Source organism: Callorhinus ursinus, unplaced genomic scaffold (assembly GCF_003265705.2).
Source record: "Callorhinus ursinus isolate GAN/ISIS: 27379988/994484 unplaced genomic scaffold, GSC_fseal_2.0 scaffold33, whole genome shotgun sequence".
Taxonomy (NCBI): Eukaryota; Metazoa; Chordata; class Mammalia; order Carnivora; family Otariidae; genus Callorhinus; species Callorhinus ursinus.
Genome location: NW_027397095.1, coordinates 6,206,809 through 6,216,454, shown reverse-complemented (window position 1 = coordinate 6,216,454; position 9,646 = coordinate 6,206,809). Strand labels below are relative to the sequence as shown.

At 36.6% G+C, this 9,646-nt stretch overlaps 1 pseudogene; it reads right to left on the bottom strand.

Moving 5' to 3' along the window:
- Positions 1 to 6,290: 6,290 nt before the first annotated feature.
- On the bottom strand, positions 6,291 to 7,178 carry LOC112809380 (queuine tRNA-ribosyltransferase accessory subunit 2 pseudogene; annotated as a pseudogene).
- Positions 7,179 to 9,646: the final 2,468 nt, after the last annotated feature.

Here is a 9,646-nt window from a genome sequence, read left to right as displayed (position 1 = left end):
AATATCAGCATATTAAGATTACTTAAGTGGGCTAAAGAGATAATTTTACTCTAAGAGTAATTAGGAACAAAACTGAGATTAAAGAAGAGCCAGTGACTTTGAGTTGTAGCTCTCTAATCTCTAAGTGGTTTTTTTGTCCCCTTGCCTCAGGTCCAAGTTATATATATACATATATATATGAAGGAAATGAAATGTGGGAAGGGAGAGGAGAGGAGGGGAGGGGAGGGGAAAGGAGAGGGAGAAAGAGAATGAGAGAATTTTGGATACTTTGGGCCAGGTGTCCATCTGTAATCCAATCAGCTAATGGACATTTAACAGTGGAACAAGTACTCAGAGAAGGGTTTTGTTTAATATGTTAATATATTTGCTATATATAAAATATTATATACACACAAATCCTGATTAAGTCAAGTAACTTTTACAGAGTAATTGCATTTTAGAGTCAAAGGAGAACTTCCTCATTCTTTCAAAATAGAGAACAATGTACTAGTGATGTTATATGACTTGCCTAAAGTCGTGTAGTTGTTAATGGTCACAACAATGACTAGAATACAGGCTATCTGACTCCTGATCAATTATTCTTTACAATGTAGCTCACTACAGTAAAATAAACTTGAATGGCCAATGTGCATTAACAAAATATTTTGAGGGAAATGCAACACTATTATTTCAAATAAACACAGTAACATAGATGAGCCTATAGCAATATTGCATAGATATTTCCTAGGAAACTCCCTTTAATGTGCAGATAAAAATTCATTATGAGAGGTACACAAAGTTTTGATTAAAAATAAGTACTTCAAAAAATTTCTAAAGAAACATTTTAGTAAGCAGTATAAATAATCCCTTTCTAATCTTTGTTACTGTATTCATTTTCTTAGAAAATCTTTTTATTTTCCCATATATAAAGAGAAAGTAACCTTCTGCAGAATCTGTATAAATGGTTGCAAATGTGAAGATCCAAGTTAATAAATATTGACTGTTGATCTGATAAGATATTGTGACACAATGCAACTTCAAAAATATGAAAAGCAAATGGATTGATATGCTACAAACACAGGCTGTTATCTATGTATAAAGAATAAAATAATAATGTACCAGGGAGCAACATGCAGTTAAAGTAAGCATAAAACAGATGTGCAATAAGTATGCATCAATAGCATTGAGACTATAATGTTGATATATTTACATTTCCAATAAATTATGCCCTCAAATATTCCATCGTTTTGCATGTAACCAGCATTCCTTGCAAGTAGAAAATAGGACTTTCTTTCATTTTGGCATCTTCTCTCCTTCTGTAGGGATCATGTTAATAATTTCAGAAATCTTTCTAATAATATAGCTTGACTATAAAGTTTATTTTAAGACAACTATTTTGTTCATACCAAGATTCTCACCTGTGACCTAACAATATAATCAACAAACAGTTTAAGTCTCACAATGATATGACAAGGAATTGCACATAGAGCCTCTTACCATTTCCCTTTCTTCATCATTGGAAGCAATGGTTGAGGAACAGAACTCAAATCAACTTAGTAGGAAACTTATAGGAGTCTTCTTCTTCTACTACAATCAGTCAGCTCACACTATGGCAGGGGCACAAAGCACCTTTGTTATCAAGAATAAAATGAGGGGCACCTGGGTGGCTCAGTCAGTTAAGCAGTTAAGCATCTGAATCTTGATTTTGGCTCAGGTCATGATCTAAGGGTTGTGAGATGGAGCCCTGTGTCAGGCTTCATGCTCAGCACAGAGTCTGCTTGATCCTCTCCCTCTGCTCCTCCCCCTGTGCTCACCCTCACACTCTCTCTTTCAAATAAATAAATAAAATTTTTTTTAGAAAAGGACAAAATGAGAGACAGAAAGATGTTCCCTCATCCATCACCCAATGACACCATGGACTGACCTCACCTTTGATTTATAAGTGTTATGAAAATATTATTTATAAATGAGAATTATTATGTATGAAAATTATAAAATGGGATATTCTTGAAATAAGGACATAAGTTTATCTCCAATAACAACTAATATGGGATAAAAAGATACTATATTTATCAGTGCTATGAAGTTGAAGCATAAGATGAAGGGTGGATGGAGATAGTGCCCAGAGGAAAGTTATTTGAATTGTCAAATAAGTGTCAACATAAGTAAAGGCAGGAGAACCAGGCTGCTCAGAACATGAATCAGGAGGGCTTAAAGGGCAGATGGGGAGGATAGGATCCTCATTAAAGTTGGAGATTCCCAACTGGGACAAATAGTGCATGTATCAATAACATATTTCATGGGTTTACACATAGATAATGACTTTGAACAAGCTGTTCCAAAATGGGATTGTTCCATGAGAGTTATACTTAGTCCTTACTTATCCACCAATCCCTTCAAAAGTTGTGCAAAAATGTTCTACATAGGAGTCTCCTACTCTCACTGGTGTCAAGCAAACCAGCACCAATTTGCTCTACCGACCCCTCTCACCCTCCCTCCCTCTGTCCCTCCCCCTCCCTTTCTCTCTTTATCTTCCTTCTCTTCCACTCTCCTCTTTTTTGTTTATTTGTTAGTTTGTTTTAACTTCCACATGGGGCAGGGAAACAAAAAGCCACTTGGAGATTAGAGAGCTACAATTCAAAGTCACTCCCTCTTCTTTTATCTGTAGTTTTGTTCTTAATTACTCTCAGAGTAAAATTTTCTACCCTGGGCTACCTAAATAATCTTAGTTAATATCCTGCCATTCTATTCTAAAGCAGTAAAATTAGAGACTGTTATAGATTCTTTTATAATAAAATAGAAACAATATAGAATTCAGAAGTTTATTTGGGGAGAAAAATTGACAATATTTGGAAAGCTTAACTTTTCATACTTGCATACTAACAAATGCAAACTAATACAGCTGAAAGGAAATGCAAAACAAGGGCTTAAGAGTCTAAAATACAAAGAATTGAACATGGTGGTAGTGGGGAATAAAGGGTAGAGGCAGCAATAGGTCAATGCTAATCAGGCGATATTCATAGAGAGGTTTGAGTCCAGATTTGGACTTGCAGGGAAGAGTGTGTCTTTATTCAGAAACAGAGATGAGCAAGCCTGGAGGATTCCTCTTTCTTTCTTTCTTTCTTTTTTACCTTTTACTTTTCATTGAATTAACTATTTTTTTTTCAGGATCTACAAGATTTTTCTTAAAATTCTCTGGACACCTGCTTTTCTTAAGTTTGTTTCTGAAGCTTTGGTCTGGGTATATTCCAGATTAACTTGATCTAGCAGTCCCTTGTTATTGATTGGAGTTGTTTTTCAATCTGACCCCTATGAACTCCAGAGAGAGAGAGTCAAATAAGAGTATGAGCTTCTTCTCTGATAAGCCATTCTTTTATACTTTGCAAACCAGGTAATGGCCCTGCAGTAGGTCTATGAAGAAGATAATTCTCACTCCTCAGGTCTTTCTTTGTTTTGTCTTCCTTCCATCCTCTCCCTCCACATACACACTTTTCTCCTAGAAGCCAAAGGCAAATAACAGTTTTCTTTCTTTTTATGAATATTATTTTCTTGTTTTATATCAGAGAGAAGAACAAAGCACTAGAAAATCTGTGATATTTAACACATTCCTGGACTAAAACAACAACAACAACAACAAAAATAAAATAAAAACCTCCATTTAATCCTTACACAGCAAGGCAGAATTTTTTTTTCACTTCCTGTAAGAACCTGAGCTTTGATATTCCTCTGACAGGCCAGCCCTAAAGGCATTAACTCAACAAATGTCAAAAAAAGAGACTGGGATCAGAAGTAAAACACCTACCTGGGACTCGTCTCTCCTTTCTTTGTGAAGTTTTTGCTTTACAGAGCTATTACTCAAAGCAGCTACAGAAAAAGTTTTTGTTGCAAAGTGATCTAAGCCAATTTGATCATGCACAACTCTTAGGTTCTTTTCTTTAGGTAAGGGTTGTCATAAAGAAGTTTGAGGTGAGTGAGGTTTACTTACTTTCTTCAAACCTCACTACCAGGTTATAATGGAAGCAAGTATAAGATCAACTTCAGCCACATATATATTAAACATTCCTTAGCAAGCAGGCAGAAACTGATCATAAATCTGTTCTGTAAGCTCTGTAAAGGCTTAGCTCTCTATCATTTTAGGTGCTCTTACCACTACCTTGCATGAAAGAAACTGAAGGTAGATACAACACTCACTATTCCAGAGGTATAAGTTTTTGTCTATAGTCGACATAGGCAACAAGATATTCTCTAGAACCTAGAACAGTGGCTCAAACTGGGAGCCACTTGACAGGAATGCCTCACTGGATTCTAAAACACTCATCAGATCTGAAGAAAAATGCTAAAATATTTTAGCCAATATTTATATCTGTATCTTGAATACCTTTCATTTCTCTAGCAAGAGCCCATTTCTAATAATCCATCATGGTAATTAACAAACAATGAATTTCACTAATAGAGAACTATTTCTGACATTCTGTATGATAATTAGCAAAAGCCTCAGGTGTTGACAGAAATAGAATAACAGAAGCACTTGAAAAATCAGGCTCTGGGGTCTAGCCTTTCTGAGAGAAGCTACTTGAAAACCCATGGAGTGTAGATTAGCCCTGCCCTAATCTGATCATTGTAGATTTTTAATTTGAAAATCAATTGCCCCCCAAATTAAAGTATAACCTGGGTAACATATACATAATATCACACTATCTATGATGAGGTATTTTAACATGTTATAAAAATCACAGCATTTAGATGCCATAAGAATAGCATACTAAGTTAAAAACTAGAATGTTACCTTCTTTGAAAGGAAAAGGATTTTCTTGATTGTTTAAAGGATGACCTGAGAGCTCAGTCTGAGTGGGATTGGAGTAATGAACCTTAAGACCTTTCAACCCTACAGTTCTAATGTAAAATCATTGCCCTTAACTTTATTGAGAGCTATGTTATCAGAAATTTTGCAGTGGCTCTAAGGAAATAGGACCACAAATATTTCCTCAAAGGCAGCCCTCCCACTACATTTTCAGTAGGGTAAATTTGAGTTTTTATTCTAGTGTCAGGGGTGTGTGTGTGTGTGTATATATATATATATATATATATATATATATATGCTGTGCAAAAGATTTTGGGGTTCTAGTTGTTGTTTTGTCATCTTTGGCATTTGGTAAGTCTCTATATTATAAGTGAGTTTAGAGTTACAAATTCAGCCACATTTTGTTTTACTAACAATGCCCAAAAGTTAATGGAGACACCATAGACTTCTTCCTCATTTGTTCTGCAGGTCAGTGGTAGGTGCAGTCTTCATTGTGTTCACAGAACATTATTTAAATTGTCTTATCAGAGCCTAGTGCACATTGTAGTGGCAAGTGCAACTTCTTACTGGTTCCTCCCTTTGTTGTTCCCTTCCTTTGACCACTAATACTACTATCACCAACAGAACACACATACACAACTTAATTTAGTACTGCACTGCAGTTAAGTTGCAAACACAAAACCAAAGTTTCTTAGCTGAAGTTTATGGCAGACAGTTTCACTCTAAAGCTAGTAACAGTGATAACAATAAAAGTGGAAGTTTGTGACTTGGCTCAGCAAGTACTTTATTGTCCTTCCCTCTTTCCTACCTACCAAACCAGAAAATCACAGACAGATATGAAGGGAGAAATCTATGGTTATTTTATCAACTCTCCACTGGCTCACTTACTGTTGAAGATAAAGGTGTCATCTACGCAGGACAGAAAAGTTCCAACCAACTGTCTTGATATGTAGTCAGATAGAACTCCAGTGCAAGAGCAATCCTTAAAATTATTCTATCTCAGTGGTTTACTAGAAACTTTTATCCATTCAATTAGATATATATATATAATCAGAATCTACGATATTTCCCAACTATCAGACTCTCTATCCAGGGAAAGGCCCTTACCTTCTTATTTGCTCCCAGAGATAGCCTGCCCAGATTCCCAGTGTCTTGAGTCTTTGCCATGGCACAAGGTTCTTAGTATTTCTGATAATTTCCCTCTAAGAACTATCTCCATCCTTAATGTAAATGTGGCAATTTTGCTAGGACCTTCTATTAGCAAATTTTATCTATATCCATCTATAACTTTATATGTCTCCATATGTTGCTGCTAAAAGAAATAACTTTCTAATTTATAACATTATCATACAGAAATATATAGCCATTAAGAGTATTTTTACATCATTCTTTTTTTTCACAACATTCTTAAATGAAGGTGAAGTTATTACAAATGTTATACACATAAAGAATGGAGTCTTCAATGAATAAGAGTTGTCTCTCAAATCTCTAACATAAAAATTTTAAACTTTTAAAGAGATTTAAAACAGTTACTGAAAGCTGAAAGGGCACATTCCCGCTCTGTCACTTGATAAGGGGAAAAAACTCTCAAATAAGTCCATTCCCCTTTCAATACACTTGAGCACCTCATCTTGCTGGCTGACTCCAAAAATGAGGCATGATTTGTCCTCCGGCAGCTCTGTAGTGACTGATGACAGCAAGTACAGTCTAGTTTCCAGGGTTGTTGGATTCCCTCGAAAGCCATCCAGAAGGAAGCCACCTATGGGCTGCTTGGCAATCTCTCGTGCTGACCTCAGCGCCTCCTCCATCATGTCTCCACCTCCAATCACTCCAATGATGGTACTTTTCTGAAGGACCTCTGATCCTTCCTGTAGCTGTAGATGATTACCCAGGAATAGAAGCAATTGATCAACAGGCTTTCTGGCTCTTTTAATGGAAGTTGCTTGCACGATGCCTCTCCAAGAGACACTGGAACCAGTCTGGCTGAAGGGCCTGCTGAATTGCCATGAACTTGGAAGCAGCCATTTCCACCCATCCCCCAATGCCCCACACAGACACAGACTTGTTTTTTACATAACCAGTTGGGCAGGGGCTGATGGGATCATGCAGGGAACAGTACAAGAACGATTCTAGCATTCCTATAAACTTTCCAATTCCTTCCTTATATTGTGCTAAGGCTTCATGGTGTTCTGCCAATGAGGACAGTATAAGCTGAGCCATGGCAGGAACTTCATGGAGACTATGCAGTGTCTGATGGGTCAGGTGTGGGGCAGAGCTGGTCTTTGTGTACAGAAGGCAGGTTGGAATGTCCATGGTGTGGTCCCCTGCTTTGCCCAGGTTTTTTATTTTTCCTAGGCAACAGCCATTAACTAACTACCTTGGTAAGACTCAGCTTCATTCTAAGATATTCTTCTAGGTCCTGCACACCTCCTAACTTGTTTTGTCCTTGAGACCCCTCAAACTCCTCATAGTTCTCTAAACTCACATCTTCATGGAATGTGGGGCTCACACATTGTCCCTATGATCTGTTGGCCTGGGGCACATGCCTTCATTTAACTACATGATCTATGTGTAACTTGTCTCCCGAGAGCCCATGCAATTACCTGTTACAAGCCGAAAGTTTGCCTAGATGCTATTGTCTGGTCGTACAGATCCACTGTGGTCTGCCTTTCAGGCTCATTAATAGTTTAACCACATATTAACTGTAGCCCCATCACTTGGAGAGATTCATTCACCATGTATTCACTTGGACAGAGCCTTGGCCAGGCAATTAGAAGATTGGGTTTCAATTCTGCTCAGCTGTGACACCTGGGCAAATCACTTAACCTCTCCATGCCTATTTCCTCCTGAACAAACAAGGACAGGAATGGTGGGTAGGACTACATGAACTTCCAAGATCCTATCTAGCTGTAATTTTGGAGGAACAAAAAGTTTTAGATTACAGTCGTAGCCTTCTTGTATCCTTGTTTACTGATTGCTGCTGGCCTGGTGATAAATGCAGTGGTGCCAAGAATCAGGTAACAGTAGAGATATTTGAGAACCTAGAAAGAGGTTTGGCCTGTGAATTTTGAAGTGGTTGGTGAATTGGCATCAGGAGATCCTGAAGCTGGAAAGACCTTCCTGGATCTTCTCTGATTCTGAGTTTTTCTGCTCTCACCAAAGGAGTGACCTTCGTGTTGATGGTGTGACAGGTGATTTTTATTTTCTTTGGGCTTTTCTATATTTGTCAGGTTTTCTGTAAGAATACATACACACATACGTTTTGTAAAAACAACCAACAGAACCAAAAAATGCCTTTGTTTTTGTAGGCACGTGGGATATATTTGTTTTACATTCTTAGGCTGTATTTTGCTATTTGTTCATTTCAGTAGGCATTACTGAATATTGTTTTTAATTATTATGTGGTTACTATATTTTTATGTGTTAAGTATCTATGTTTTTTCTTTTATTAATGGTCTAGGAATGTCCAGGACATTCCTATAATCTCTCCTCCATGAATGGCAAGGGTAGTTATGAAAGAGTTTCTGCTCTCAAGGATCTGCTTGCTTTGAAATATATTGGATTAGACTTGTTCATATGTTTATATTCCTGTTCAATGCCAAATCCACTGTTGGAGGAGTATTAATATCCCAGCATCCATGTAAAATTTAGGAGTTTTTATTTATGTTCAAAACACCGAATATTCTGCTCAGCATTGTTCATTTTTCTGGGTCTTTTTCTTATTAACACATTTAAAAAAATGTGTTTTTTTTTCCTTTAATGTAAGTTTATTGAAGTCAATAGCCAATAAACATGTTAAATTAAAAAATAAAAAATAGAAAAACAAAACAGTTACTGAATCTGGACATGCTTTATTCTTATGGAAGGACAAGTTAATACTACTTCTTCTATCAACCTCAAGTATTTTTTATTCATTTCTTTTCCTATCATTCCTTCCCTCCTATCACCTCAGACTAAAAGTGTAAGACTGTCAGTTCTTCAGTATATTTATAATCATGAGAAAATGATAGCAGAAAATGGACCACAGTAACTTCTTGGAAGATTCCCAAAAATCCAGGACTTGCTTCCAAGGCATGTTTTGAAAGACATGAAAATTGTAAATTAGTAACCCCTGTTATAATCATTTACAATCCTCATTAAAAAATGTTATGCAGGACTTATCACCATTGTATGGACACAGGTAGACTAAAGTTGAAGAGTTTGCATAATATAGTTCTATCTCATCTCAAAAGCAGGTGTCCTTTTTCTGTTATACCTTACTGCCTCTAATGTCTTGCCTTTTCACAGCATTCTGCATTTCCCATTTTTAGTAAAGCCAGCTTCCAGGAGCTCAGCTTACTTTCTCTGAGCTCCCATAACAATGCCTTAGGTACCTCCCACCAGATATGTTACCACTCTCTATTTCATTATGTTTATTACCTGAGAGTGTCCCTCATTATACTGTGAACTCCTCAAGACCAGCAACTATGAGTCATCTCTTTGCATCTAGATTTCACATAGTTTTCAGCACATACCAGGAAATGCTTCATAAATGCTTTGAATTAATGAGTAATCACTGGGAGATTTTGAGAGGAAGAAATAAATTTTAAACAGCCATTAATAGCTGCATAACTCAACAATTTTAATTTAAATAAAGAGGAATATCAAATATAGTTGGCCAAAGGTAATGGCCAACAGAAAGGAGCATCTTTTGTATCCCTATTTTGTGGTTCAAGGAAGAAAATCATAAAAATATCTACAGTAATCAGTACTATTTCACTGTGTTAAGAAAGATAAACTCTTAAGATTTTTCTCTGAACATCTTAGCTTCTTGATTGTTTCAAGAAGATTGCTGCTGAGCTGGGCCAGTTTTATATGTAGATAAAT